Source organism: Coenobita brevimanus, chromosome 101 (genome assembly GCF_032717465.1).
Source record: "Coenobita brevimanus isolate Jiangsu-jjx chromosome 101, ASM3271746v2, whole genome shotgun sequence".
Classification (NCBI taxonomy): Eukaryota; Metazoa; Arthropoda; class Malacostraca; order Decapoda; family Coenobitidae; genus Coenobita; species Coenobita brevimanus.
The window spans coordinates 57441337-57447574 of NC_137054.1; the positions used below are offsets into that span (position 1 = coordinate 57441337).

Here is a 6238-nt window from a genome sequence, read left to right on the forward strand (position 1 = left end):
GAGTAAGGGGGAAAGAAAACAGGAAACAGGAGTGATTTAATAGAAGGTGTATGATAGCAAAAAAGGAGAGGGATATGACATGGAACAACTGGAGAAAGTGAGGTAACAACAGAACAAAGGAAGAATATAAAAGAACTAGAAATGAATACACAAGAATACGTAGAGAGGAAAAAGGAACTTTGAAAAAGGTATAATTGACAAATGTAAGGATGAACCCAAATTGTTTTATAGATTTGTCAATGGCAAATTGAAATAAAAGAAAGGAATCACCAAACTGAAAGTAGAAGGAAAGGTCCATAAAGATGCAGCAATGCAAGCTGAAATAATGAACAAATGTTTCCAATTGGTTTTCACTAATGAAAAGGAGTTTGTGGAAGGGGAGGGAGTGATTAGAAATGTAGTGATAAAAGATATAAAAGTGGAAGTACAGGAAGTGTATAAATTACTGAAAACTCAAGATGTAAGGAAAGCCCCAGGACCAGATGGAATCCCTACTTGGGTACTGAAGGAATGCAGAGAACAACTGGCAGATAAGATTCACAGTTTAATTGTGTGTTCTCTTGAAGAGGGGAAAGTTCCTCGGGAATGGAAGAAGGCAAATGTGGTACCAATTTATAAGGAAACAAAGAAGAACCCCTGAATTATGGACTATTGTCCCTAACCAGCATGGTCGCAAAATTGTGCAAAAGAATCTTGAAAGACAGATGGATAAAATATCTAGAAGAGATAAATGTTCTGGCAGAAAGTCAGTTTGGATTCAGAAGTGGAAGGTCATGTGTTTCCTACTTGTTGAGCTTTTACTCAGTAGTGATTGATGTGCTACAGGTGAAAGACGATTGGGTGGATTGTATGTATTTAGATTTGGAAAAGGCCTTCAACAAGATACCCCATAAGAGACTAATGTGGAAATTAGAGCATATAGGAGGACTGAAGGGAAACCTCCTGGAATGGATGAGAGATTTTTTGAGAGACAGACAAATGAGGACAGTAATAAAGGATAGGATGTCTGGATACAGAGAAGTAACAAGTGGAGTCCCCCAGGGCTCAGTGTGGCACCAGTAATGTTCCTGATTTACGTAAATGATGTGGTAGATGGAGTCAGCAGTTATGCATCCTGTTTGCTGATGAGCAAAGATCCTGAGGATGGTAAAGGTTAAGGAGGATTGTAAAATGCTGCAGGAGGATCTGGATAGGATACATGATTCGAGCTGGACGTGGGAAATGAAATTCAACGTAAAGAAATGTAAAATATTGGAAATGGGTAAAAGTACCAAGAGGCCATCACTGAATTATTTGATGGGTAATGAGCCAATCACAAAAGCGAGAGCAGAGAAAGATATGGGAGTGCTGGTGTAGGATAGTTTGTCACCTGAAAAACATATTATCTTATAAACTCTTGACTAACATGAGAGTAGCATTTCATTACATAGATGAGGAGATGAGGAAAAAATTTATAGTGGCCATGATTCGCCCCAGGTTAGAATATGCACCAGTACTGTGGTCCCCACACAAAAAGAGAGATATAAACAAGATTGAGAGAATACAAAGAACAGCAACCAAGATGGTCCCCAGTCTGGCAGATCTGTCGTACAGAGACTGGAAAAGCTGGATTTGCCTTCCTTAGAAGAAAGGAGAAAGAGAGGCGACATGATCACAGTGTTCAGGACTATGATAGGAGTAGATAAAATTGACCGAGAAGATCTGTTGTTTTATGGGATAAGAGAGTAACAAAGAAAGGACAAAGAAAGAAATGGAAACTGAGAAAGCCAAGCAACTTGACAACACAGGATATCCAAGAAATACAGTTTTTTCCTTATAGAAGACCTGTGGAATAACCTTGAATTAAGAGATCTGCCCAGTCCAGTAAGCAACTTAAACGAGTTTAAAGCAAAATAAATTAGACTAATTTAAATAAGACAGGACCCCACAGGACCATAACTCATTTCTCATGTTCCTATTAGGTAAATAGGTTAGCATAACTCATTTCCTGTATTTCACAAATAGGTAAATGCGGTTAGGTAAAAACACACACACACACACACACACACACAGACTAAAGACTAAATACACTGAATCTACCAACACTACAGGAGAGAAGAAAAGAGGTGACATGATAATGCTCTATAAATGCATATCAGGGAAGGAGAAAATAGACATAAATGATTACTTAACATATGGGGAAGCATCAGCAAGATCAAGCAGAGGACACTGCAAAAACTGCATAAGAAGAGAAGAGATAAAGGCAGTAAGGAAATTCTGAGACAAGTTTCAGAGCAATTGATCAGTGAATTCACTAATCAATGAAATAGTGTGTGTAAATTTACAGGATAAATTAGGACATGTTCTAAATAATGGTTGAGCTCTGACACGGAGTGCACAAACTTGACTTGACTCATTCCTGTAAAGATACAGTTAGGTAAGAACACACACACACACACACACACATAGATACAGATACACAAAATTCTTGATGTAACATAAATCAGTGTCATTTAAAAAACACATCACAGACATTAAAAATGAATTAACACCAAGACTTACCACCGTAAGGTTCCTCACCCATACAATATTTGGACACAACAATGAAATTACCTCCGCAGTATACAAACAATATATACATTCAGTGATGAATTATGCAAGCCTTGCTTGAGCTTCTTACCTCACTAAAACACATTACAGCACCATACTCCATACAGAACAAGTCCCTAAAGATAATCACAGGCTGTACAGTTACTACACCTTCAGACCACCTACACCAATAAACCAAAGTCGTCAAAGTCATGAATCATCTAGACTTGAGAGGCACACAGATTTCTTGCTACAGCCTCCACAAACACACACCATCCACTACACTACCTGGCAGCACATTCACACACACACCAAGGAACGTCAAAACAACACCCAGGACTCAATATTATACAGAAATATAGCACTGTCATCTCTCCTGCCTCATACCAACTTCTAGAAGCATATCCATGACCAAATCACTCACCACTCCATTCAGTCATTCAAAGACAACACCCAGCTGCATGCATGGCCTCCTGATATCCACCCTTCTGAATCCTACCTCCCTCATTAGGACAGGATCTGCCTGGCTGGGCTGAGATGTGGGCATCATCCAGACCTCTTTAGTTATCAGAAGAGGCTGGATGACATCATCGCTGATGCCTGTCCAGGATGCAGCACAGCATTGCATGCTATTAAGCACATTATGGAAGACTGCATTGCACGCAATCACCTGCACCAGCAACACAACATATAGTCCTTGAGAGCTCTGTGGGAAAGCCCGGTCTCGGCCGTGGCCTTCCTTAGGGACTTGGGATTGTTCAGCCAGACCTATGGAACAACTGCTACTGCTACTACTTAGGAGGAGTAAACTGCAAAATCCTAAGACTTTTTTTTTGGGGGGGGGGGGAGAGAAGCTGTTATGATATGCCTTTGATTGCCAGAGGTTTGCTGATCTTGTTTTTCTGTGATGGCGGGTGATATGCATTTTAGGGTGAATGCTTTTTTTTTATTTTCATGAAGTTGTCGGACAGTGAATTGACATAAACTCAAACTGTATCTCATCAGGATTCACTGTTTCCCTTATCATTTATAACTTCTATTACTCAGTTAGCCCCCAGTTAGCCTGAATTTTCTCACACATGTACTGTACTAGGATACTCTGTATATCTCATTCATATTTTCTTATGTATACCCAGATCTCTCCCAGCCTGTTTCATTTCCATGTATAAATCATAATTTCCCTTTTGTTTCCATGTCCTTGCTACTGCTGTGTTTCCATTCTTTTCACAGCTTACCTTTTTCATTTACTCTGTTTTTCTACCTGCTGTGTTCACACAGTGAGGTTTCACTGTGCAAACCTTGTTTTGCCCCTAAATCCACATGGAAATGATACATTAAGTTCTGGTCATGCTGTACTTTGGCCCTGAAGTGACAGTTTAGCTGTTACAAGTTAATGTGTGCCATGGTCTCATCTGAACATGAACCTGGTTGACTTTAGACTGCAGTTACCCCTCTCGTGTTCTCGCCTATCATTCTTTTGGAGGATAAGGATGAAGTTGATGGACATCAATACAGCCGGACCCAGCTTTATCAGTGCCACCACATGAGAACATTTCCCTCCAGCACTTTGGTTTTGTAATGAAAGGCATTTTCATGATCAGCATGTAATGCTGGAGAGGGATACCTTCACACATGGCATCAGTATAGCAGGCTGCTCCTCTGTCTAGTTTTATAAATACCTCCCATCCCCCATTTCCATTCCTGTCCCTCTGAATGGAGGACTGTGGACTGCAGAGGGTAGCTTGAGCTGGCAGTCCACCAGTTTCATGTTGAGATGAGGCTTAACTCACAACAGCAGCTCCAACAATTATCAGTATGTGTGTATTATTGTACATGACAGTTTGAAGTAAATTTTTTGATGATTTCAAGCAGTACACCTTATTCACTGTGGCAGATGGGAAGATAAAAAATGCCCATTTCCAGTCACCTCAGCACCTCAGACCCTTTGAGTGAAACTTTGTAATTGAACTCCATTAGGTTTTTCAGCTAAGTAGGGTTAACTCTTAAGTAATGGCTGGAACTTTATAATACATTGAAAGTCTTGTAATCCGAATGGCAGGGAATTGAGGGTCTTTCGGACAATTGTTTTTTTCAGACTATTGGGAGGGACCTTTAAAAACTTCTGAAATATGTACATGATCATTAAATGAACAGTTAAGATGGTATCGGTTATTGTTTTACTCACCAGAAATGCATAGAAGTGTAGATGAATAATTCCAGGCAGGTACATCCAAATCCAAGAGCATGTCTAACCCAGATAAATTCATGGATAAAGCCCGGAAAATTTCAAGAAAAAAACAAAATTTTTAAAAATGTTTGCCTTGACTATTTCAGAGTATTGGGATATTCACATTATCAGTGGTCAGAGAACTTTTCTTGTACTGTATTATTAAGTTATCAGTGATTAGAGCAACTTTTCATACTGTATTATTATGATGATTGCCAGATTGGTTTGCTGTACAGTACTCAGCTAAAGAAAGTGCTCAGTACCCTGACCCTAAAATTAAAGCTCTTCTCGTATAATTCCTAAAGGATAGCTGGAACACTCTAAATACTTCTATGGCAACCATTTCATAATTTTAATTCAGGTGAGGGAAGCAGTTATGGGATAAAAATATGATTAATTAATACATTATTATCCATGATAAGAAGTAATGAACCTTTTAATACCTTGCTGATTTTACTTTTTTTTTTACTGCATATTGTATATTGTAACTGACAGGTGCTGACCATCGAGGAGAAGCCCTTTGTAACGACTGAAAAGATTGAGAGCAAGGCGCAATGTCTGGGTGGAGGCCGAGTGCTGTGTCCATGGTTCAACAACTCGGGTGAGGTCACTGATCTCTTACTGCTGCACTGGCTACTGCATCGACCTTCTCAACACTCTCGCCAGTAAAATAAATTTTACTTTTGAACTGGCTCTCTCACCAGATGGGCAGTTCGGGTCTTTGCAGATGAATGATAAGACAGGTTAGTCATAAAGCACAGTATAGTAACAAGGAACAGAAACTTAATGTAAATGCATGAAACCAGCTGAGGATAACCTTTTTTACATCATACTCAAGTGTAAATTAAGGAAACCCTTGGTATATACAGATTATTCTTAGTCATAATCATTATCATCATCATCATCTTAACCCAAAATTTCTGGCCTTGTGAGATTTAAAAGTATGGAAATCCTAGGCACAGTACAGTTTATCCTGTCCTTTCTTGTAGTGTACCAGAGAGTGTACCAAGCTGTTTCAGATGAAAGTGCTGAGCAATGGGGTTTCTTAGCCCTGTTGCAGTACAAACATCTAGGATTTTCAGGTCATCAGTTTGTATAGCATGCATGAATCATGTCGGTATTTTTTTTTTTTTCCCTAGAGATCTTTATTTTTCATGACAGTGTCACTGTTAACATGAGGTACATTCCTACACTTGGTCAGCTAATGTGTTGGACACCTTGTGAACTACAGTGCATTGCCAAAAATCAGAAACGGTTGGAATCAAGGTTTTGGAAGTTTGAATTTTTCAGAAAAGTGGAATTGTATCATCACTTGTACTATTAGTTATATGTGTAGTATCCTTTTGCTTAGCATTCCCTTCAGTTACCATAGTATCCTTATTATAATTTAATATCTCACAGTCATAGGTTTGATGTGTCTGGTGTGAAAATTCAACAGTAAAC

General features: G+C 39.1%; 1 pseudogene; it reads left to right on the forward strand.

Moving 5' to 3' along the window:
• LOC145415045 (glutamate [NMDA] receptor subunit 1-like) overlaps window positions 1–6238 on the forward strand; it is a 349695-nt pseudogene that overhangs the window by 155448 nt on the left and 188009 nt on the right.